At 40.5% G+C, this 26,340-nt stretch overlaps 1 protein-coding gene and 1 long non-coding RNA gene across 13 annotated transcripts in view; one reads left to right on the forward strand and one right to left on the reverse strand.

Moving 5' to 3' along the window:
• Positions 1 to 26,340, reverse strand: part of SDK1 (sidekick cell adhesion molecule 1) — a 375,516-nt gene that overhangs the window by 237,333 nt on the left and 111,843 nt on the right. The gene's annotated exons all lie outside the window — the stretch shown is intronic.
• Positions 9,283 to 10,837, forward strand: LOC110360237 (uncharacterized). The gene is made up of 3 exons (XR_002416013.2): positions 9,283 to 9,467; positions 9,594 to 9,674; positions 10,720 to 10,837. It is a non-coding gene; the product is annotated as an uncharacterized LOC110360237 (long non-coding RNA).

Consider the following 26,340-nt stretch of genomic DNA (forward strand, 5'->3'; position numbering starts at 1 on the left):
CAGCTGCATTGGGAAAAGCCGTTTGAATTTCAAAAAACCATTTTTCTCCATCCCCGCAGCACCAGCTCACTTTCTAATCTCAAATCTTTAAAATAAATCATCCAAGGAACGGGAGGACACAGTTTGCAGGTAATGATATTTGGACCGTATGCCTAAAATGGATCAGATTACTGAAGCGTGAATTCACAAAGTACTCAAACTGAGATGGACGAAAAACCAGTCTGCATATTTTATATTACCAATCTATATGAAATACTACGGAGGTAAAGCTGATCTTCATGGCTGCGCTGGACTCTCTCCACTTAAAATTTGAGAAAAAACTTGTTTGGGGTGAGGGTGGCAGAGCCTGGCCCAGGCTGCCCAGGGGGTTGTGGAGTCTCCTTCTGTGCAGACATTCCAACCCGCCTGGACACCTTCCTGTGTAACCTCATCTGGGTGTTCCTGCTCCATGGGGGGATTGCACTGGATGAGCTTGCCAGGGCCCTTCAACCCCTGACACTCTGGGATTCTGTAATTCCCATTTTCAATTTTAGTGCTAGAGTGGAAAGTTAAGACAATCACTGGGTTTGAGCGATTAAAGGTGAGGTTGCTTAACAGTGGAGTTCTCTTCAAATTAGTAAAAATGTGAGTTTTTGCAACAACTTTTTCATATTGCCCTGGCAGTGACTAAAGAAAGCTTTAAAAATCCATTTGCCACACAGATATTACGGTACTTAATGGTAAAAAAATTCTCCAGACTTTGAAGGAGTTGAAATTTAAGTGCAGATAGATAATGTAGCATTTAATATACTAGAACTTTTAGGAGGAATAAATGGATGGTTATGAAATTGTTGCTTTGGAACATGAGATAGTAAATCTCAGTGTAATGCTCATTGATATTGAAGATTTCTTAAACTGAGCAAATTGTAAAGATTGACTTTTCTCCTAGAGGGACTGAATTATGTTTGTCTGCTATTTGGAGCTGACATACGCTGAAGAATTTCAGGGATAAGCAAAGAAAGGGGATAGTGTAGGTGAGTCTGCAGCAGGCGCTTCTCTCTCGCGTTCACCTTCCTGAGCCCTCTGGGCTGCCAGTGTCTCATTTTTGACCACTCTAAGTTCTGCTTGTCCAAAAATTACATTTTCTTCACTGTCTGATGAAAGACACTTTCATTCAGCAGGTACAGAGAACAAAAAAAAAAGAAAATATGTTAAAGCAGAAAAAATAGTCAAAGCCTAGGTAGCAGGTTGAAAGGGAATAATCAGCTCCATAGGCAGGGCAACTCGTCTCTTCTCAGCCTGTACCTTCAGGCTCAGCTCTCATGTGGATTCTCTAATGTCTAAGAAAGCTGGAGCTTGTCTCACACTAGGCGCATCATTGGTCTCTTGCTTCCACCTGGCTTTACGTTATCGTCAAAACTCTTCAGAATTCGAGACATGTGTCCCACTGTCAACTCTCATTGAAATCAGGAACGAGCTTCCGGAAGGATCCTGGGGACCAGGGGTGTGAGCGGGACAGAGGGTGCGGAACTGGGGGGAACCACGTGGAGTTAAGAGGGGAAGAGGAAAGTTAGAGTTATTATTTCATTGTTATTTCTTCTTAATGTTCTTTTCAGTGTTAAACTCAGTTCAGCATTCATCTTTTCCATTGCAAACGAATATAAAATTATTATTTTTTCAGTTTCAAGTTTTGCAGATAAAATAATTTCTCCTCATGTAACTTTTTCAAGTAAAAGTTACATTGAAAGGAGGTGAAGTGGAAAGAGATGGAAGCTCATTATCCTACTTTTACTTTTCTGTTCAGTACATTTCCATCCTACATTTATTTTGCCACTCAGTACACTATTACTAATCTTCATCATTTTTGTCTGATTTTTCTTTTTTAATTTAAACCAGTATCTAGATAGGTCACAATTGCTGGATGCAGTATGGTGCTTTTCACTACTGGTTTATTTTCTCCATGTTCATAGCTGATGGTAACAGTTAAAAAAAATATTCAGCATTATCTGCTGGAGATATCCCATCATGAACTCACTTCCACTCTACTCTGCCCTGGTGAGACCACATCTGGAATATTGTGTCCAGTTGTGGCCCCTCAGTTCCAGCAGGACAGGGAACTGCTGGAGAGAGTCCAGCGCAGCCACCAAGATGCTGAAGGGAGTGGAGCATCTCCCGTGTGAGGAAAGGCTGAGGGAGCTGGGGCTCTGGAGCTGGACAAGAGGAGACTGAGGGGGGACTCATTCCTGGGGATCAATATGGAAAGGGGGAGTGTCAGGAGGATGGAGCCAGGCTCTTCTGGTGACAACCAGTGACAGGACAACGGCTAATGGGTTCAAACTGGAAGAAAAGAGGTTCCACTTAAATTTTAGAAGAACCTTGTTCCCGGTGAGGGTGGCAGAGCCTGGCCCAGGCTGCCCAGGGGGTTGTGGAGTCTCCTTCTGTGCAGACATTCCAACCCGCCTGGACACCTTCCTGTGTAACCTCATCTGGGTGTTCCTGCTCCATGGGGGGATTGCACTGCATGAGCTTGACAGGTCCCTTCCAATCCCTGACATTATGTGATTCTGTGATTTCTTACAGTTTGCCAAACTGTCAATGGTTTGGGTCACTCTGAGCCTTGACTGACCTTAGTGAATGACTGGAAGCGCAATGCCCTCCAAGCCCCTGGTTCCCAACCCAGTGAGCCAGCAAACCTCCTTCACAGGCCAGCCAGTCTCCCTAAGCAAATTCCAATAAGGTAATACTGCCGTCACCTGATTAATTAATTTTCCTATCATTTCCCACTGTCATGTACCACTCCTGCTTTATTTCAGCAGAGGAATATTTCAATTTTATGTATTTTGCTTCCCCGCTGAGTTCCTTCTGTAATTTCCCCATCTTCCCCTTTCTTTTGCTGCACATTGCTTTCATGTTTCCTACTGCTCCTCCAGATCTAAGTCTTTTGAACCATTTCAGTCCCCTCTGTACCTGTTCCACTTTTGTGCTGTGAGATGCTCCCTTTACTCCTGTATTTCTTCAGCACAGGAGATGATGGATTCACCGACCTCTGACATAAGTGGTAACACTCAGGAGGAGCAGAAGGAGTCAATGTACCAGCAAACCGAGACCCCCAGTGCCCCACCTGGGGACAGTCACTAAAACACTGCGGCCAACACTGCAACCACTTTCTCATTGAACACCGCAAATTTACACAGCTTATTACAATTCATGGTGTTAGATACACTCAGTATCAAGCAGCCTCTGCTTGCTTCAGAGACATAAGCCCACACAGGTCTGCAGCTCGCTGTAGTTGAGAGCAGAAAGAGATTAGGAGCAATAAAATCATAAAAACCAGCTAGCAAATAAATAGGAGACATAACAACCCATCTCTGAAGAGGAAGCTGGTGATGGCTCCCAGCGCTGCAATTCACTTTCAAAGTCACAAAAACCCTTTTGAACCCCTTGTATTCCCCTGACTAATGCCATCATTATTTCAACACTGGCTGTTCAGAGCGAAACAGGTGCGATCTTGTCAAACGAGACTCTCCCGCTTTCATCATCCCGGAGTTATTCATTGTGTATTGTTACCGCTGACAAGGTTTTGGGTTGCCAGGATACCAGGTCATGCTGATAGAACTGATAGTGATCTCTGCATCACCAAACTTTTTTGGCGAGAAGTAAGTGAGGGGAGGAACGGTGCGGAAAAGGATTGTTTTATTCCCATATGTCGTCCTCCCAGCAAAAGAAGTTCCAGGAGCTTATCTCCGAGGGCTGGCAGAACGCTTCCAGCGCCTGATTAAAATGATTCACTCCATAATAAGCTAAAATTCCTAGTTTCATTTCTAAAAGCTTTTCTTCCTCGCTGCTTACAACTGTCTACTAGATTCCTAAATAGAAAGGAAAGATTAATCTGTGCTAAATTACCTGATGTGGGTTTAAAATTATTCTGACAGAAAAGCAGAACAAAGTTTGCCCAAGGAAGCAAAAAAATGTATCCACCCCCCTGAGTTATGAATATGAGCCGGCAGCACCATCCAATTCAGATAAATACTTACGCTTACCTCAAAAGAGTAGTTAAATTCGCTGGAATCCGATTTTTGTTCTGAATTTTCTTTATAACTCTGACAACAGATGGCTTGCAGAAATAAATGTTTTTCAGCCACATGCTTGCCTAAACTTTCCCAGGAAATTTTTCTGTAAATACGATATGTGTGGAAAGATTGTTAGAGTAGAAGGGGTTTTTAATGAAAACAGCTTTTTGTTTTCCATAGCAATTACATTTTATTTATAAAGCATCATTTTCCTTTGAGATGCCGGAGGCTCATCGTGTTCCTGTCCTGGGACGAGAAGGCTTCTGACAGTATCACTTTAGACAGAAAAAAAGCCCAACTTCACTTGCAATTTCCTGCACAAAAATCTACGTCTGCATTCCCTAAAACAACCGGGTTTTTAAATGGTTCGGACTTTCAAGACACAAATTGTAAATCTCTGAACTTCTGAAGACATACACAACAGGGAAATCCGTCTTAATCAATGGCAGTCATTCTCATGTAGCCAAATTAAAAGGTTTCACCTAAATAATGCACCCTGGCAGCTTGCTCAGGCATTTCAATTGGAATATTGAAGTTGATTGAGAAGCTCCTCAAGCCTTTAATGTTTTAAGCCGATGTTAGATGGAAACCGTCATCTATCATACACAAGTTTAGAGCAATGCAGGCTCTAACTAACAAGTTTTTCTTGGGTGATGCGTTGGTGATTCTGGGCAGGCAGGTTTGAAAAACACATGAAATCACCTGCTCTTAAATGGAGAAAAAGAATCCCAGAATCCCAGAGTAGAGGGGCAGGAGAACCTCTCTGACCTACTGACCACCCCCTTCTAACCCACCCCAGGTACCATTGGCTTCCTGGCCACAGGGGCCCAGTGCTGGCTCATGGTCACCCTGCTGTCCCCAGGACCCCCGGGTCCCTTTCCCCTACGCTGCTCTCTAATAGGTCATTCCCCAACTTATACTGGAACCTGGAAAAAGACGTCCAGTCATGCACTTAGTTACCTATGTCTGTTAATTAAAGCAAATCTTCTCAGGACCTTCAACAATGTAATTATGAAACATTAAAAAATACGGATAAATGCTCTTGACCACAACTAGAGAAAAAAAAAAAAGATGCAAAGCGGGTGAGGTGATATGCAAGAAATGAAAATGTTTTAATTTCCAACTAAGCAAACGAAACTTTTTAAAAGTCCTGGGTGTGATATGAAAATTAAATTTACAAGTGACATGAAAAGGAGACAAGTAGGAACAGGGGAGGGAGAAAGGGAAGGGAAAGGAGGGAAGAAAGAGAACTGGCGTGTGGTGGAAAGGACAAGAACATGAGAATAAAATGTGCAACAAATTACTTTAAGTAGATGTGATTTTAAATGCATTAATAGAAAAAAATTGCAAGGAAGTTAGTGCTTTGTTTTACCAATCTCAATCCATATTGAATGGATAACTGTTTAGAAAGAAACAATTCATTCTTACACCTTCAATAAAGCTTTGCATCACTTTCATTCAGAAAGAGATGTCAAAACATGGACATTTGTGCCAGTTAATGTGTATAGTATGTCCTGAAGCCTATGGAAGGAGTCCATTTGACTTGCTCCTCCTATGGCTGCTACACAGCTGGAAATCAAGAAATCTAAGTAGGAAAACAGCGATGATGCAACTTTAAAGTGCAGCACTATGTATTTCCAGATACGAAACCGAATGGAAGGACAAAATATGTCGGAAAATGTCCAAATCCAAGGACTTTCTGCCCAAAGTCTTCCAGATTTTTTGAACACGGACCCATGACTCAAGCAGAGCCATAAAATCCCCCGAGCCCCTGACGGGCAATACTTATAGGCATGCAAGTCGCAACACTTTTTAAGATGTATTTTTAATTTAATCCATTAGAACCACAAAGGAATAACGTATTAAAGTGATAAGTCTGTACGTTCAGTAAATAAATATCAAAGTGAGAGTCATGAAAGCTTTAGGAAAAAAAAAAAAAGCCAGAAAATAAAAAAAAATTAAAACCCTTGAAGGAATACATCACAGAAAAAAATAAATTGATCTACTAAATTAATTAAGTAAATTGATTGTAAAAATTTACTACACTCTGCAGTATGGAGTAAGTCTCATGGGAGGTGAGTTAGCAGAGTCAATTTGAGCCTTTCAAGCATGAGAAACCTGTAAAGCACCTCATAAACTCTAATGCTGTAGGAGAAAAACAAAAACTTTCTATACATGCTAAATACCTCAAGCAATAATCTACAAAGGACCTCCCTGCATTGCTTTTTTGCTGGGGATTCTTAGCTTGTCCATTTTTATAAAGCCAAAGTAACAAAATACATAATTCTTCCAACACACATTTATCTAATTATGCTCACAGTATGTGTAAATTTCTATATAAAAATTATCTACTTATTCTCCTTCTTCCAGTTGACTTATTGAGCCTTTTATTCATTAGGTCTACAATCATGACTTCAGAAACCCAGCAGTGTTGCGAAGCAAGTGCCTTCCTAAACGTCTTATCCCAAGTTTTTGGCAGAAGAACCACCCATGAGTAACGACCCATTCCTCTTCATCACAGAACCAGCTATTTCCAGAGCAACCGTAAGAGACCATCTAGTTAAATGCTCCAGTTAGGTGCCCTAAACTAGACTAAACTACACCTAGATTATCATACTACACCTAGATTATTATACTTACATACTACTGTTATCATACTACATACCTAGTCTTATCATACTTACAAAAATTACCTGTAAAGGAGATGTCGAAAGCTCTTCTCACAGTCAGAAAAATCCACCTAACCCAAATCCTCCTTACAATGAACTATGCTGTTTTATTTTCTGTTCTATCTCCTGTCCACACCAGCTATACAGAAATACTGATCATCATCCCCTTAATAATCAAATATGTGCTGGAAAATGTTATCACGTTCCTGCCTAATCTTCTAAAACTAAACAAATCCCGTTCCTTCATCTTTTCATCTTTTGCCAGTTCTTGTGGGAGAACTGCCTATTCCACAGTGACAGCGTCTCACGTCTTTGAAGAGATTTGATCTTTTCCTACTTAACTCAGCGACAGACACAACAAAATAATTTCTAAATTTCTAACAGAAATTGGTTTTGATCATGAAAAGCACTTCAGTCAATGCTTCTAATACATATGCTAATTATCAGAGATATCCAGTCTTAATCAAACTAATTACATTACAGATTAAAGGTATTTGGACTTTAACACAGCTTCTTCTACATAACCACATTATGGCGACCATAAGCAGCAACCTGGAATTAATATGTTGGTGTGTTTCTTTAAAGAATTCTTAACACAAAATTTAACTGCAAAATGTAAAAGATAAGAAATAAATAAGACGACATCATGGCTTTTATGATTTCCACTCCGGTTTAGAGCTGTGGGGGAGAACCCAACCTGTCAGCTCCAGTAATGATCAAGATATTTCTCAGAATCACTGACTTGGATTTCAGTTTCTTGTTATTGACCCACGGACTGTGCGTGTCAGGGAGCACAATGGCTCATGGACCCTGGGGAACCGGAGGTGACAATAACAATACATAACCTGCTGGATGGGACAAGGCCATCAGCATCACCTGCCACCATGACACCCATGGATCACGCAGCTTCAGTGTGACAGACAGTGGGATCATCTCCCAGGAAGGTGGAGGCCAGGTCTCCCAGTAGAAAGGACCGAGTTCCATTAAGTCGGTGCGATCGCTCTCACAAAGACGCTCCATTCTTCATGTCACTCTGAAGGTTTCAGAGCGCACATGGAAACGTTGTCAACAAAGGCAGATGCACACCAGAGCACAGAAGTTTCTTGTTTGGTTGAGGGTGTGTAACCCTCTTCACGGCTCTCCCTGCCCATCTACAGGGTTTCCACTTGAATTCAGCGCTTCCTCCTCACGAAACATTTGACATCTCTCCAACTGCCCTGTTTCATTTTCTACAGGAAAGCTGGTCCAACAAGGTGATTCTTAGTTGTAGAGTGCATGAAATCACCATCTGTGCTTTGTTGCAAAAATCTCACTACTTCCCTTACATTTCAACCTCTTTGCTCTCCCTATTTCTGATACTGAGTGGTGTCCTCCTTTTTGACCTTCTGTACCAGAGCTTTACATGAGACCATCTGACTAAGGTCTGAGGTGTGGAATGATAAAAGTGTGGCCTATAAAACATTCTCCTTATCATTGTTTATCATTCTGCATTATGTTTTGTTTGTTTTCTCATTTCCACAATAATAAATCCATTATGGGATCGCAGTGTCATTGGTGTCAAGAGGTTTCCACGGTAAAGAAAAGTAGGAACATACAACTATTAAATGCCTGTAGATGCTGGAAGGAAAATAAAGTAGTAATTTTATTTTAATTGCTACCCATGCATTGTATTATAAGGTCAATTTGAAATGCATATATTTAAACTCATTAAGCAACTTGCAAACATTGTATTTGTTGTTCTTTTGCATTCAGAGACTAAGAGCTGAAAATGAGCAGGCAGCTACAGCTTCTCTGTGCTACATGAATTAACACACACACATAGACAGGCATGGAAGAACAACCAAGGGAGAAAGGAACGGGGTAGGAATCCTTTCTTTCCAGAGCAATTACACTAATAAATAGAGCAAAACCAACTCATATTTCTCAGGATTCTTGATGCAACTCTGGCATTAGCACTGACACGAGCAGATGAAGTTTATTTCGGATGCAGGTGACTAACGTGCCTATAGGCCCCGTCACCATGTGCGAGGACGGTCGCACGCAGGCACTGGGATGACTGAGCTCTCCTCTCCAAAGACAACATCATATGAACTGAAATACTTTAAAGGGATCACAAGGAGTCAGTACCAATGTGTTACCAATTACCAAACAACAACAAAAAATCATCTTCCAGTCTTTTCCACCTACACTCATTGCCTAAAATGGCATATATGAGGAAAATTATCGCTTATTTAGCTGTGACTACTTTGTATACAGAAATCAGTATTCTAGGTCCCAGTTCTGAATGAAAACCAGCAGTTTTCCCCCTCTCCCAATTCCTACGGATTTCAGGGTCTTGCCTAAAACAGACACAATTCTGAAATAATCAAGTCCCACCTCGCAACACCTCTCAATAAATACAAGATGCTGGATGAAGGCTCAGTCTAGTCACATCACGCATTCTACTGATTTGAGTTAGAAATGGATGGTTGACGTGAGAATAACTCCTCATCCTCTTAGTGTTACTACGTCAGTTCAGGCCTGTGAGGCCACAGAGTGTTTTAGAACATTCCATTCAGCATGAGCCCTATACTAGGAAATACTAAACTTGCTTGTGGAAAAGAATGTGTATCTTTAGGCACAAATCAGAAGTTATATATAACATTGTGTAAATTGAACTGAGCCCCTGCTGATTATATTATTGGTGACTAGATGTAACTACTATAACATACTAACTACTATAATATACCAACCTTTTTGTTGATACAAGGTATGGCGTGCAGAATACATTTTTCTATTACCTGCCATCATTACTAATGACCTGCTCTGTTACCCTTTGGTAAGCTAGAGCAACTCTACGAATATTATTTTTCTTCTATTAACCTGATTAATGAAGGGTTCTACACAGGGAATTGTTCAGCTCCCTCAACTTGCAGACAGAGCCGAGAACATCCAACAGCTGGCAGGAGTGGCCCAGGTGAGCAGCCACCAGACCAAGGTTTGAGAGGGCTCTACCATTGCTTCCAACTAGGAATCGTGAACCTTAAAACTGAACTGGAACTGAAGTACCTGGAGCAAAAACCAAAACGTCGTTACAAGACGTAACGGCGGCAGAGGAGGCTGCTGACGAACACAGCCTCACCAAATACCACTCTGCTAAAAACATCCAGGGAAAAAACTCATTGTTTTTTTCCTTATTCTGAATGACAATGAGTTTGTGATGAACAAATTACCATCTTTCCCATGGGTTATGAGTGCCATTAAAGGAAAACTAACAAAAAAATCTGCTTTGATTATTACATCTGATTATGGTTAAAATAACCAATTTTTAAAGTGTACAAAAAAAACCTCAGGAAGCTTCCATGCTTTTTCACATTAACTAAAGCACTCTAAGTGTCGAACAGAAGTTTAACTCCAAGCTTATCAGCAGTGTCTTCTGAAGAGTATCTGTATTGAAGCACTCCAAAAGGAACGGCAATTTCTATATTTCTGGTTACAACACAGAAAATGTTAACTTCTGCCAAGCTGCACTATTTGCCACTGTAAGCTGGTGATAATAAGTGTGAAAGACTAAAGGCTTAAATGAGTAACTGATACAGTTGTGGTTTTAGAGTCCTTTTTAATGCAAGCTATATTCTGAACCAGCTTTCTCTTCGCACGTTAAGAAGCACCTCACTTGTAAATAGTCCTCAAGACACCATGAAATCTAGTCAAGGTTAATCCAGCCATATGCCATAATCAGGTATTCTCCTGCTAGATGTTACTATAACTTGAGAATTATTATTTGATAGAGGTTAGCAACACAATACCCCATTCAAATCATCCTCATGCTCCTTAGAATCCACATCTGGGCTCTCTCCTTAACCCACCTGCAGCCCTTCCAGCCTATTCCTCCCTCTTCTAAGCCTATTTAATAAATATTTCTTAGTACTGGTATTATCTCCACAAAATTTTATTTAGATTAGCTAAAGACACAGGCTTCAAGTGATATTTATATTGTGATTTCTATCATCCTATTGTAGGAAATTACAGGTTGACTGCAAGATGTGAGATTCATCTACATAAAGCCTTTTGTAAAGATGCATTGGAAGGCAAATCTCAGTTACAAAGCAAATTAAAACATACTGCATTCGAGCACAACAGAATCATGACTGAGTGGCAGAATATGCAAAGGAAAAAGCAAACCTGTCATCATGACAACTGCAAGCTTCCAGAGTGCTTCATTTCATCACATTAGCCATCAGAAAAATGAATAAGAGGGAAAAATTCTCCATATAGTAAGTACTTTGAGGAGCTGACAAAATATAAACCACGTAGATCGTGTCTAGGTGACCTCTAAAATCACAGAAAATGGTCCCCTTCATTTCAATTACGGCTTTTGTGGCTCCTGTAACATCTGGTAAAATCATTTACGTGTTGGCCTGTTTCAGAACACAATATATTTGACTGCATTAAGAAGGGATTCTGTTTTTCAAACATATCAAACATGTCCATAAACATACCCATTAGAAAACCAGGAGCAACTTGTTAGCTTGGAAGAGTCTTCCAGAAATGCTCATATGGCTATGAATAGTTTTTTCATCTTTACTGATTAATTCATTATTTCTATATAACTTCAGCAGTATATGGTGCTGGTTTCTGTAATTGCTGGTTGTTGTAATTTCCCAATATTGATGTTTCTAAAATCATGTGGGGTTGATCTGTTTGTTTTAAGCCACCTCTAGTTACGCAGATCTCCAAAAAGTCATTTCACATGTCACCATCTTTACACCTTCACCCTGAGCCTTCCATGCTTACAACCCCAGTTTCAATGGGACAGCTCACAAATCCCTCAGTATATGGGCAGGTGATCAGAAGTGACAGATTAGCTCAGTCTCCTCTAGTCATCTGAGCCATGACAGCTCTGTAGATCTTCTTCATCTGCCTGATTTACCAAGCAAAACATATGAACTTATCTATCTTCGAGGTAGTCACCAAAGGCTTATGATTATGTATAACAAAAATTATTTGAGCTCACACATGTTAGTTTATAACTGAAGGGAGTAAAGAACAAATGCGTAGTTAATAAATTTCACAACAAACTTTAGCTTCTATTTTAGATTTCTAACAAGCTTGGTCCTTCTCATAATGCCGTGGTTTTGTTCTGTCTCTAGAAGGGAAGTGTGTTCAGAGTTTTGGCCTCAGACCAGCTGATAAAATACTCAAATTAAAGCTTTTCAACAGATTTCTCAAAAGCCAGAGTGCGCCATAGCAGAAGTGCTGCTGGTTCCAGGATTTCAGCAAAGCGAGGAGCAGAACACTGGGTGCTGCTGACTGTTCAGGAACTGGAAATAGATGGATATCAACAGAGGTCACAGAACGGGGCATCCCAAAGGATGCAAAGAAGCCACTGGGAGACGAGCAGCCCTCGATTATGTGACGGTGTTAATCTGTCTGCAACGTGAAATGAGGTTAAGCCAACAGCTCCTGAAGGAAGGTTTCTTGAGGTCTGCCCTGTACCCTCGGCTACCTCGAGCAGTTCCTCAACTACACGGTTTTGAGAGACCTTCGTGTCTGTCTTGTCGGTGAGGTAACAAGATCAGCCATAAACTGAATGACATGACAAGTGAAGTTTCAGGAAAGACAGAGACTTCTTTATTTTAAAACAAAACCAAACTAAACTATAAGAGCTTACATTTTGGAGAGCAAGTTGATAACCGCTACAGAAAGCCCACGGCTGCTTTTCTGCTACAGAGCAGCTCAGTGTGAACTTTGAAGGATAGGGCTCCATAGATAAAAGCACATTTGGGGGAAGCGGGATGATTGACAGGAAAGCTGGAACATCACTACACAGGTACAGCAATGACGAGGAGTCTTATAAAGATGTTCTGTCCTTCTTTTAACTTAACTGGGGGAAAAAAAACAGCTCAGGAAGGTAAAAAAATCTGTACAAAGGTCTGTAACAAAACCAAAATATGCCTGGGAACTCCCTGCAGAGCTGGGGCCTTTGTCATCTGATTACTGCCAATATGATCTAATGCACAGGGAGACCTTCAGAAAGGAAGGGCAGTCTGTGGATCAGGGGCAAAAAATGGGCAGGGGAAGATGAGGTGAAGTAATGATAGATGGAAAGACAAAGAGGAAATATCTGGAAGACAAAAGAAAACTACATAATGAAAACGGAGACACGTAAGAATCAATAAGGAAGTAATAGGGATTTATATAGAAGGGACGGAAAAAAGGTGGAGGCTATTAAAAGAAATGATCAGCACTAGAAATTAATCCTAGTATTTCTTGTTGCACTTTTCAATATTTTCCATTTCTTTAAGTCTTTCTAGCACATCATCTTTCATTCTAATTCTGGGCTTTTCTTCTTAAATGCCAATGAAGCTTCGCAAACAGGTTTTCATCAGTTTCACCGGATGAGAAACACATCTCATCCCTCTCAAGCGGTTCTTACATTCAGTTCTTTGTTCCTTTATTCCTGTGACACCATCCTTCAAGGACTTTGCTGTATTAGAAGAAACTGAATGGCAATTAATTTAGCCCACTTATCGCGTCTGTACCAGTAGATGCTCTCCAGATTCCTGAGCAGGAATCACTTTGCTCTCAATGAAGGCAGACCCACCATTTTTGGTGCAACAAGGAGAATGTTTTACTCAAGTGAAAATTCCTCCCAATAGATTGAATAAAAAACCATGAAAAAATGGTTGAGATGGCAAATCTCTAAGAAATTTTACTGGAAATTCTCTTTTTTCTCAGCAGTATAATTCTATGTGACAACCCGAACATGAATCTGACTATAACACAAAGACTTAAAATTAAGAAAATACTTAGATGAAAAGTCTCCCTAATTTAACAAACATTTTTGAGATGAAGAGAAGGTGTAGAAATCTTCTACAACCAGTTTTTAAGGGGAAAAAGAATGTGAATATATCTAAGAATTTTCATTTCCTGGTCACTGGACTGTTTCACTGTTAACATTCTCAATGGCTATTTGGATAAATTAAAGCTAAATTTTATATTACAGTTCTAAAACTAGATCTTATACTTAATCCTACTGTAAACCAACATATAATGCAATTTCCTGTGTTCCCTGTTTAGTGATTCTGATTATACATTAGATCTGTACACAGAAACAAATAGCAGTCAGATAAAATCAATGCAGCAACAAGATTCCCTTTGAAATGAAAGGCGTCTCCACTCTCTTTTGCCGTGCGAACACCCCTTGAGTGGTACTTTTTCTCAATGTCTATTTATGATGCAAGCCAAAATGAAAAAATCAATGCCCTTCAACAGAGGGAGCATCAGCGTCTCTGCGTAACCACAGTTAACGACCCGTTCTTGCTCCTTATCACACCGCCCTTGTGAGGCTTGAAAAACGCATCCCCAGGAATGTCAGTCAGAAGAGGAAACCTCTTTCATGAGCCTCCGCTAGGAAAGGGTTATAAAGCTTTTAACAAACAATTCTCATGTTCTGCTCACAGATTCAGAACATCTCCCAGGATACTGGTGGGTTTGGTTATTCAGACTATTCTTTTAATCTGTGGTTTCTTTGAGTTTGGCCACAGTGAATCCTTATTTCTTATAAAAGAATAATTTTACCCAGATCAATTGAAAGGACTCACGAGATATTAGAGATTTTGAGAAGGCCAAAAATGAAGTTGTTCGGGATATTTCATTCTAAACAAATTTGTCCAAAATATCTTGTATTTTGGGCTTAACGGAAACTACAGAACACACACACACACACACATTTGCCACTGATCGTAAATATGTTGTTGTATGTCCTGCTGATCTTGACTACATCTGTAAATGAATGGTGTGAACCAATCCATTGAACTCCAAAGTCATTAACTACTTAAAGAGTGTTCAGAAAGCTACTGAGACCGTTGCTAAGACTGAACATAAAACAATTGCATATAATTTTCAACATAAGTAGAGGGTGTAAAGAGACTGAATGAAGGGTTAATTTGCACTAGTAGAGAAAACCCAAACAAGAGATGACACTGGTGCTATGAGACCACCCTTCAGGCTGTGGAAAAAAACAGAATATATTTTCTCATAGCCGTAAGAAGCGCTTAGAGCTGACATGTCTTCTCTAATCTTATTGTTTATTTACAATCCGCATTCGTTATCCTCTTCTATTTTGCAGCTAACATTCTCCTGCAGGACCCTGTTTGGCTCCAGATTTTGACCAGTATACTTTTTTTCTAAATATCTTCTGGATCTAAAGCCTTTTTCACACTGGGATTAGGAAACCGTAACCTTTCATACCTTCACTGTTAGCGTAAGCCCCTCCTCGCAATGGCACATCACTGGAATTAGATGTCGTGCAAGCATATGCTATGGATTTTTTTGTACAAGCTTTTGCAAATGTACTTTAGTGTATTACAGCATTCTGGCTGGCAAGTAAAATGGAGAAATTATAGTTCATTCCACTCCCTTTCTTAGTGTTGTGTAAGTACATTCTAAAGCAGGCTCCACTTAATGTTTTATGAAATTGGATTTTGACTGCTGTAATTTCAGATACTTAATTGCAATGATAAGCTCTGTTTTTAAAGTAACCGCAGTTGAGAAGAGTCACAGTCCAGAAAGCTTCCTTCTGAACAAAACGGTAAATACAACATTGCAAGAAAGGCTGAATAATATCTTAGATGTCTCTGCTGTTTACCATACAAAATAACCATCAGGCACGGAAGTATTAGAAGTATTCAATAAATTCCTCATAAGAAAAGTGGCACTTTGTTTAGTTTTCTGTTGCATGACTGAGGAAGGAGGTTTCTAAAGGTGACATCCAAATAACCCCGGACACTGCTTGAGATTGGAACCTCCGCACCAGAGCAGGCAGCTGATGAACTCTGGTTTAACCCAAGAAAATCCTCCATGCTAAAGACACTATTTGGTGCCATTTTTGATGATTCATGAGTTATTGCTAAGGCCTGATGTGTGGCTAATCCCCCTAAACCCGAGTGGAGTGTCCTCAGAACACTCGCATCCTTAACCAGCTCAACGCAGCGATGATGGGGCAGATTGTGAAAACGCTTCAGCCATGCGCGGGACAGTAAGAGTTCAAGACATTTCCTCCACTTTTATTATTAAAGGCTTAGAACTTTTGCCAAAGCAGCAAATTCAGAGATTTAAAGGCATTTCTGTATCAGCAAAAGCCATGATATATAAGTAGTTATATCAGTAATGTCTATATAGGGATGGGTAAATCCTAACCCTGAATAAAAGGTTGGGTTTTAATGATTAAAGGACAATTTATTTCAGGATACAGGCATAAGCATTCCTGCATTACTAATGCAAAGCTGTATCTGTTAGGAGATGCTGCCAGCATAACACCCAGGAAACCTTTTCCAACTTAGCCCATTGTACAACAGCCCAGAAGATAAAAGAAATGAGAGAAATATATATTGCCCCTGTTCTGAATCGAGTTTAGAGAGTCAGATGAATACCCTGGACAATACTCAATATTGTTGAGTTGCTCTCACATAAAGAGCAACTCCACCAGCACGCCTGGCTGGCCTGTCTTTCCTGAAAAGGACATAGCCATCCATGACCACATGTGAGCTGTCCCACCATGTCTCCGTAATGGCCACTAGGTCACCATCTCCTGCCCTAACACAGGTTGCTAAGTTCCCCAAGAGGAAGCTCAAACACCAGCTCAAAGCCACGCCTGAACCATCACAGGATCCCTCTAAGATGCGTTTCCTTATGAAATCTCTCTTTAGTTCCATAGGAGCTGCACAAATGAAACAGGAACGTTTCCTTCTTGTACTTCACAGCTCCTTGAAACACGCTGTTATTCTCTCCGAAGACTGTAATTGAAAGTTGCATGATCTAAAAACTGATATATTCTTGCTGAAGGACTGTTTAAAATGATCTGAACTAGCTGGAATTTAAAGTTTTAAAACCACGTCAACGGTTCTACCCTCAACATTTATCTAAAGGCTTTCGAACAGAGCAATATGATACAATTTAAAAATGAATTCCACAGTTGTTCTTTTTCCCTCAGAGAGCAGTTATTGCCTGTCATATAATTAAGTGAATATGCCAGTGACAGAATACACAAAACAGCAGGGAGCACAGGAAAATTCTGAAGCTCCTTGCAGTCCATGCGCCTTTCGGCTTCATCACAGAGAGAAAAACCTGTCTAATAGATTAGAAAGAGAGAATTAAAAGACATCAGAGAAAACCAAGAAATTGCCAAGGAAACGCTCTATCAGTATATTTCATACTGGGTGTGAATCAGTCCTGATTATGCTCAGTGAATTTTATGACACGTTACCAAACATACTGTAACACTTTATCTCACATAAACATTTATTTAAAATCGATAAAAGTCAGCTAAAAATAATAATACACCTTGAATAGCTACGTTGAACAAATGAAAGATGTTTCTGTAGCTTCAATCCACACTGAAGACTGTAGTATCAAGAATTCAACTACTCTATTCAAATCAGCCTAATATGTATATGCAACTGTAAACACCACTGACATTTTCTTGCCTTCAATTATGAGACCCTCTATGATAAACAAAAGGAAATAGGTAGTTCTTCCTTATCTCTAGAAAGGAACAAAGTGAAAAGGAAGTTTGAGATTGCTGAATTTTGCTTCTGAAACAGAAGTCCTCATATGTTGTCATTCTAAATATCCGGATTCCTCAAAACAAGACATGTTTAATGTTGCAACTACTAAGCCAGGAGCCTTTCCCAGGAGATGCAGAGCTGGCTTAGCACACCGTATTTTGGACACCATAGCAGTCAGTAACGCTTCCAAGAATATTTATGAGCCTGTCTCATCTCCACTGTCACCGCGCTGGTGACAGAGTATTCTCTTCTTAAGCAATGCCATCAGAGATCACTGTCTGTTCAGAATAAAACTGCTAATATGTGTTAGACCGAGACACGTTAGCCAAAAATATCTTCCTTGAAAGATACTTCTTGAAAACAAAAATACTTTTTCACAGCTTTAGGTATTGTTTCATTAAGTTTCAGAAGATTTCCAATACTCAATCTACTCATATAATATTGTTCAGCATTTCTTTTTTCTTCATACATGATAAAGGCATCCGAGGCCAAAATGCAGGCTGCTCTGAGGAGGTAAGGCAGCATTACCACGGGCTGTGTGGTAAGAGGCTGCTGCCTTAAACAGTGAGCGTGGACATATAGATCACATTACTGGCCTGTGCTCAGTCTATGGAAATCGTGAAGGATGTACTAAGCAGTCCAGATGTCACACCGGTGGAGTCCCGGCAGAAATGCCTCTCTGAGCACCAAGTCATCTCTAACCAAGATTCATGAGCACTATGGAAAACAGTTCCTGAAAGGAACAAAGGGTGGGGAAGAGGGGGAAGAGATTTAAAGTCACATCAAATCAGTTTATCATGATAACTGACAGCTGGGTTTGAATGACAGCACTGCTACATTGGCACTGCCTTGGTCCATTCCTTTCTGGCCGTTCCGTCTGTTTAAATTCCTAAAACACAGGACAGGTTTCCTCCTATAGCAAAGGACAGTGTTGGAACAAGTGGGGGGGTGGGTACTGCTGAGAACCAGCTGCAGGTTTTTCTCACTGTCTCCCACTTCAGGGCGACTTCACAGGACATGTTTCTTCCATGGTGATTTTGCTCTGGCATTATTTACTCCCATATTCTGTACATAAATTTATTGACTTTTTTTTTAATCTAGCATGGAAAATTCTGAAGAGGTTTCATGAAAAATGTCTTCGGACGCTTCGACTGAATATGGCAGAAGCTAGAAATGAAATCCCAGCATAAAAGTTAACATGTGAGCCAAGTTAATAACACGCTAACTGCTTTTCAAGAACAGAAGCAATTCTTCATGGTCGTGCCGGGGGAGACAAGCACAGCCATAGAATCTTAAACTCTGACACCAACCTAACTAGGCAACCCAAGTTATTGATACTCTCTGCATGTGGCCATGTCCTACTGCTGAGGTGTCTGCAAACGAGAATATATTTTGAATAAACATATGGTTTATGACAGAAATTAAGCTGCTGTTGTATCACCTGTGATGAATTCCACTGTTCAGAATCCAAATTAATGAGCAAGTTTTGGTCCCATGACTCTTCCTGCTCCTTTTGGTGCTACAGTGATCCACACGTGAGCACGTTTTTCTGGAAGCTTCCAATTACCCTGGAAATTTTTCTTGAGGATTTTTTGTACCATTGATTAAAGATAATCAGGAAAAGAAAAATATGGCTACTAATTGTTGAAGTTGTAAGGGAATATATTGAGATGATTATCGACTTAATGAAGCTGGCATGGAAATACATTTTCCTGATCTGCTTACTCTGTGTACTGCGCCTTCTAACTGAATAAAATGCTCTGTTTTTACTCAGCCTCAGTAAATAACAGACTGATCTCTCTTGTTTGCAATGACAGCAAACACAGTTCCAGGAAAATAATAATAAAACAAGCGATGCAAGTATCAACCATTTCAGCCTCAGTGAAAATAAGCTTTATAGAGAAATGCTTTATTTCCGCATCCTTAGCCTTGATGCCAATTTGTAATTAGTAATCTAATTCTGAACTATTTACTAATTAATATGGGGTGAAAATGTCTTTTTTCAAGTGCGAATCCACAAAGCTTGATTTCCAAAGCTGAGTTACCTGACTTGGTAGACCTGGGCTCCTCATGGCCCAGGACTCAGGAACACACCTTGTTGTTCTCATGGGTCACAACACGGGCCGGGGAGATGACACCTTAGCGCTCAAAAGCTTGTGACTTCCCACCTGAGCATCCTCCAGTCTCTGCCCTGTGCAGCTTCCCCTCCGCTTTGTGACTCGCGTAGTACTGGGTGAAATAATCCATGAGAGTTAAAAGATTAAGGTACAAAGCGCTTCTCAAGTGTGACTATATAAAGGAGTAGGGAACGTCAAAGGGAAAGGGTGCACCTTCCAAGCTCACCCAATGCACTACACTTAGAAATGTAAATTTAAATCAACTTATTAAAATACTTGATTTTTACATTAGCATTTATAAAGCACAAGTTCACAGTCCTTTTTGTCATTCTGGTAAATCCCCTTTACAATTTAATAAAAGAAGATATTCAACATTTGCATGGGAAGAACGACCCAATGGACTCTTTTTTTTAAGGTCTGCATGTGAGTAAAAAACGCAACCCTTTGGAAAGCACTGTGACGTTAAACAAAGGAAGATTGTGTTATTACGTCCTTTCAGATACATAAATAAAGTATTAGGGAATTAAAAAAATAAACTATTAACAAATCATCTGGCATCTAGCTGGATAGCTTAGACCTGTTGTTATAGTGTTTGACCATTTGACATCGTCCGTATGCTCTTTATATATCTCAAGTGATATATAAAATTACATGTCTCTGCTTTTGGCGTAAAACAATCTGTCTGTGCTATCAAATAGAAACCTATTAAAAGCACAAAAAAGCACTGTATTTTATGAACTTGCAATATTTTACTATAGAAATGATTAAAATTCACACCTAGCAGTAGCAGAATGTATTAGAACAGATTAAGTGCATGTCCCATTGGGTGCAGGAGGCTTCAGAGCAGGTGACAGCAGTCTCAGACATCCCCTCATTCATTCCTGTCCCCACTGACAACCAACTCTCAAACGTGTTCCTCAATCAGAAATCTTCCTGCCGATGAAATAATTCTGCTTAAATAATTAAAAGCACCAGGAATTATGTTCAGATTCTTTATGCATCCAGTATTACTTCTATAAGCTTCACTAGAAAAAGCAAGGTGTGTTTTACACACAGGTTTTTCCATTTCATGCAATTGTTTCCGGAATTCAAGTGGCTTCCAAAGACGCAAGAGAATGACAACTGGAATTTTACCTTTATGAACCTTGATTAGGGAACCTTCAGCACCATAAACTTTTTTATTTAGTCAAATTAACACTGACAGCTATGGATTAGAAGCTATCAGGCATTAAAATATTAAACTGCCACTTCTCTTTATTTCACTTAAACAAGAACATTTTGTTAACTCTCTGTTTTTATTAAATTATCAGCGACATATTAGCTTGTTTCTTGTATGGGAATTTTTAAATCATCAACATACAATAAAAATCTATTTACGAAATCTCTTCAAGGTATTTCCACTAAAAGGTTTCTTAAAAATAAATTAATTTACTCTTTGGATAATGCTGTTGAAATAATAGTGGGTCCAGTCAACAGCAGATCTAGGACCCAGCAAAGTGGCTGCACAATGTTCTCTCCTCACACCCTCACGCTGTTCACCCTGGGCCATATTATCAGGTATTTATCACCCTCCTCACCGCAGCATGTTTTTAATTCCACGTATATATGCCGACAAATCCATCTCTTTTAAAACATGGCTTTAGAAAGCGGGCTTTACGGCAAATATTGCAACAGTGAATTCCATGATCCAAGGGCAGGGCTGTGAAAGCACAGGCTACACGAAGAAGCAAGAAATGAGAGGACATATTTCAATTATTTTTTATCACAGTCCTAGTTTAAAAAATAGTGAGGACTCTCGGTGGAAACATCCAATATTGACTACGTATTTTGGAGATTATTGACATTTTCTCTCTGCTTGATCATAACATTTCCGCTAAGTTGTGAAAAATATGAACAAAAATACAAATAAATTAAAATGAAACGCACATAGAATTTGAGAAGTGGATTAGGAGGCTGTTGCTGCAATATCTGTTGGGTAAACAGAAAACGGAGCTTCTAGCAGGCATTGAAATGTATAAGTATCCCAATAAACTCTGTTTCTTATTGCTGCTAAGGCCGGTTTCGGTTCCCATGGAAACAGATTATGGATTGCCAAAAATGAGGTTTGATGTTTTAAAATCATCAGTGATTTTAACTAGTGATTATTATGAAAGCATGGCACTCTGCTTCCAGAGCAGACGTGTTACGCTGGGAGTGGGGAAAGGACACATGGCAGCTGGCAGACAGCAGCAGAGCCGCTAAAATCCTTGCAAACGTTCTTGGGTGCTGAATGACAACAGCACATCCTGAAAAACCATCCAGCAAAATCTAGCAAAACTCTAGTTTTAATAGTCAATAGCCTTCAAGTTTCTAGAGAAAAAAAAATAACACAACAAACAAACAAAAACCCTAAAATGTTGTCGTACAGATCTCAGCTTCAACGCTTTCAAGTACTTCTTGAGAAGTCAAGTAGACAGTAACATAGAAGCTAGAAATTGCTAGATATTTCTTTTCCTGCTTTTGGAGCTATTAATTTATTTGTCAATGACGCACTAGGTTCCAATCCTACAAATAAGCCACTACAGAAAAAGACAAACTGCTGGTAATGTTCAGTTTTCCAGCGACGAAAGGGTAGGTCCAGAGGGGCCATATGTCTGGGAGGGATTGGTGGCAATAGGGGGGTTGTGGTGGGAGTTTGGGTCGAGAGGGTCAGTAAGATTTCGGGGTAAGAAATGACAGAAGCGTGAGGCAGCTCCCAGAACAGGCACAGGGCCTGCTCTGATCTTTTGGGAAGGCTGGTTTTGTTCCTACGGGGCTTCCCAACAAGATGGTGGCACACGCGTGGGCTGTGCTCTTGGGACACTGGTGCTCCCTCTGCCATGGGACAATGCTGGAGAACATCACTGCAGAGCAGCCTCCCCAGCTCCTCCTCATCCCCCCTCCTGCCACCATTCCCCCAAGCCATGGCATCTTCTGAGCTCCTCTCTCCGCCCTTTCTTTCCCTCATCAGGGTTGAACCCACAGGAAACTGCTGGAGAGAGTCCAACACAGGGCGATGAAGATGATCAAGGGAGTGGAGCATCTCCCGTGTGAGGAAAGGCTGAGGGAGCTGGGGCTCTGGAGCTGGACAAGAGGAGACTGAGGGGGGACTCATTCCTGGGGAATGGAAAGGGGGAGTGTCAGGAGGATGGAGCCAGGCTCTTCTGGTGACAACCAGTGACAGGACAAGGGGCAATGGGTCCACTTAAATTTGAGAAGAAACTTCTTCATGGTGAGGGTGGCAGAGCCTGGCCCAGGCTGCCCAGGGGGGTTGTGGAGTCTCCTTCTGTGCAGACATTCCAACCCGCCTGGACACCTTCCTGTGTAACCTCATCTGGGTGTTCCTGCTCCATGGGGGGATTGCACTGCATGAGCTTGCCAGGGCCCTTCCAATCCCTGACATTTTGGGATTCCGTGATCCATCTCTCCCCCTGTATCCACAAACTTCACACGTACACCTCTCTTACCCCAGCTGTGGTCTTCTTCAGTTCTTCTCCATTTGTGTGCTGACAGCACAGATCAGGTGGAAGAGGAGGAGAAGCACAGACTTCCTCCAGCATTTCCCTTTCTTTCCATTCCCCTTGTCACTGCTACGGTGAAAACCCAGCTGATCGGTTCTACTCTTTCCCTCTAAACTGCCACTAATGTGGGGAAAAGCAAAGAGAATAAAACTTGGCGAGCAAGTGATGACTGCGGTCACCCCAGCAAACAGAGTCTTGTTGATATCTTGAATTGGTCCTGACACGTAAAACAACAGATTTATGCGATATATAACAACAGCCAGAGGCATATTTATTAAGAAATAAAGGGTAGTGCTAACAAGCAGCAGACAAATAGATTTCATATGAATATTGGCAGAGTTTGACTGTTTTTTTTCTCACTTCTAATTGCAAGACGCCTTTACAGAGTTCCACCAGAGCCAAGTATCCTCCGTCTCACACAGATCAGACAGACCCACCAAACCTCAGACAGGGCATTTACAATGTATTTAAATTCCTTTGGAATCTGTTAGATGAAGGCCAAACAGGAACAGCTAAAGATTCCACTCACAACTAAGGATCAGAGATAAGCCACAGGCAGGCTGCCAGCCTCTTCCCTCCTCTGCAGCATTAATTAATGGCAGGTCTGTTTCACATTCCCTTCCATGGACCAAATTCTTTAAATTCAAGTTGAATACTGTTAACAAAGTAGACCTGATGCAAATCAACCACAAAAGCCACAAAACATCCCCAGAGTGCAAAGCTCTGTGGTTCTTTTTCTTCCTGAATCACGTAACAGTTTTCAACATGAAAGCAAACCAGCCAACTTTATATGCTTTTAAAATGATTCTACATAAGTCTGTACTATGAAATTACCAACTTACTTGTCTTAGCACCTTTGTACATCATATAAAAATCACTAGAATCATGAAGAAAGATAACATTTGTCCTTTTCCACACAGAAAATTAATAATCCTTTGTAGTACACAGCCAGAAGTACTGACAAATACATCTTAACTTCAGTCAGTTTTGATAAATACAAGTTAATTGGCAAACATAAGACATTACCTTCTGCTGTATTTGATAAGTCACAAGCATCTTACATCTATTTCCTTAAAAACAGAGATATGTGAGGGGGCATAAGAGATAAATGGTTCCCAGGGACTCGTGAACAATTGCCACTTTTTAAGTATAAAGCAACAGTTTTCTTTTGCATATTTGCTCTCAAGCATGACTGCAACACTTTAAATAGTCTTATCTTGGCTGCATATTAAAACATTCCCGTTTGTAGACAGAGTTGTTCAAAGACGGATAGGAAAACGTTTTTCCACAAAACCACATTAATTGTTAAAGATTTTTCCCTAATACCATAGTTCTGATTAGGAAATGCAGTAGATGCAAGAAGTGAGCCCCAAAGTACAATGACAATGAGTCTTCATATTTATCCACCTCTACAATGGATATGATTTTCAAAAAAAAACGTGTATAATTCACTTTCCAAGAGTAACACTATTAACACTGTTTTGTAGTCCATATTTTCTCTCTCAAAGTATATTTGTCCCCAGAAAGCAACAAACTCATAAATCAACCTCTACTGCAAGCTGTGACAACTAAATCATACTTAGAGCAAAAACATTTCCTTCTAGTGACACTTCCATTCCCTTTGTTTTATAAATTCCAAATCTATGATTAATAAACGTAGTGGGACATAAAAGGATTTTGTTCTTTAAGTGTGCTCATCATCGCAAAAACAATATCCAAGAGCCAGATTTTTCTCTTAGACAGCGATCTTTAAAGTTTTATCAAATCTACAGCTGTTGAAGACTGTGCGGAAAAGTTCTGTGAGCAGCTGAGGCCCCTTAAATCCAACAGTAGTTCCAAGCACCTACACTCTTTTTCTAGCAAAAAATATCGATTTTCACATTGCTGGCATAATGGCAGCAACTTCCTCTGGCTTATTAAAAATATATATATATTAAAAAACCCTTTGTGATTTGTAATCTAAATTTGTAAAGAAACATACTGGTCAAATCCCGAAATGTGCCGCACATCTCATCAGAGTCTCTCTTGGGAGGAATCCACCTCCAAACGAGCCTTGCTAAAAGAGCAATCAGACTGGTGAAAGGACTTGAACACAAGCCCTATGGGGAGAGGCTGAGGGAGCTGGGCTTGTTTAGTCTGGAGAAGAGGAGGCTTAGAGCTGAGCTCAGCACTCTCTAGAACTACCTGAAGGGCAGTTCTAGCCAGGTGGGGATTGGGCTCTTGTCCCAGGCAGTCAGCAATAGGACAAGGGGCCATGGGCTTCAACTCTACCAGGGAAAATTTAGGTTGGAGATTAGAAAGCAATTCTTTGCAGAGAGAGTGGTCAGGCATTGGAATGGCTGCCCAGGGAGGTGCTGGACTCACTGGCACTGGAGGTTTTCAAACTGAGTTTGGACATGGCGCTTAGTGCCATGATCTAGTCAATGGACTGGAGTTGGACCAAGGGCTGGACTGGATGATCTCTGAGGTCTTTTCCAACCCAGTCGATTCTGTGATTCTGTAAAAGGTGTGTTCTTTGGCAGCAATTTTATTTCTGCTGTCCCTCTCGCAGCCCACAATGGGTTGTGTTGCTCCTGCACATCCTGCATCCCAGCCCAGATCTGACCGGGTGCTGCTCTGCCCTCATCTCTGACACACAAGATTGCACCCTCAAAGTTAAGAGGTCTGAATAAATTAATTGCTGAAACATAAGCTTAAAACGTGCGGCAAACAAATCATGAGCAGAAAGAAAAACAGTGAGGTTGAAACTAGACAAGTCAAACAGCTTTAGGAAATAATCCTGGGATTTGCTTACCCCGAGGGGTTAACGTTTTCCTGTGCTGAGCACAGACAATAACAGTCGAACAGTGCGGTGGCAGCTCCAGCTGATACGGGAAGATGTGAGGGGAGATTTCCCTCCAGTCTTTCATATGCATGTGGGCCTTGGGGATAACAGCGACATTTGATGTAAGATCATTCCCAGTGCTGCCTCTTCCTTTCAAATCAATTACTCAATGCAGAAGAGTTTGGTTAAATAAATGTATAACAGGCTACTAATGAATTTCAGTTGAAGGAAATAATTTAATACTACAAAATGGTGTTTTGTTGTTTTTTTTTTTTTTCAGGTACGAACTTAAAAATTAACGTGGAGCCTGTAAAAAAGTACAGCCAGACAAAAACAGCTTGTAGGGCTTTTTGTCACATCTCTTACTGCTGGGGGGTGTCACTCCACTCCAGAATGGCACCAGACTTCAGAGATACGCAAACTTCTCTAAAGTATTGCTCAGCTAATACACTGCAGAGTTGCCAGTCTCTGAATTTATTGTTCACTAATGTTAATCACCACAATTTTAATTAAAGTATTATCCGGTGTATGCGAGAAGTAATTATGTGCAACTAACGTAAGTTGTCTGACAGGCTCGTGTTTGTAGAAAAAT

This window comes from Columba livia, chromosome 15, assembly GCF_036013475.1.
Source record: "Columba livia isolate bColLiv1 breed racing homer chromosome 15, bColLiv1.pat.W.v2, whole genome shotgun sequence".
Taxonomy (NCBI): Eukaryota; Metazoa; Chordata; class Aves; order Columbiformes; family Columbidae; genus Columba; species Columba livia.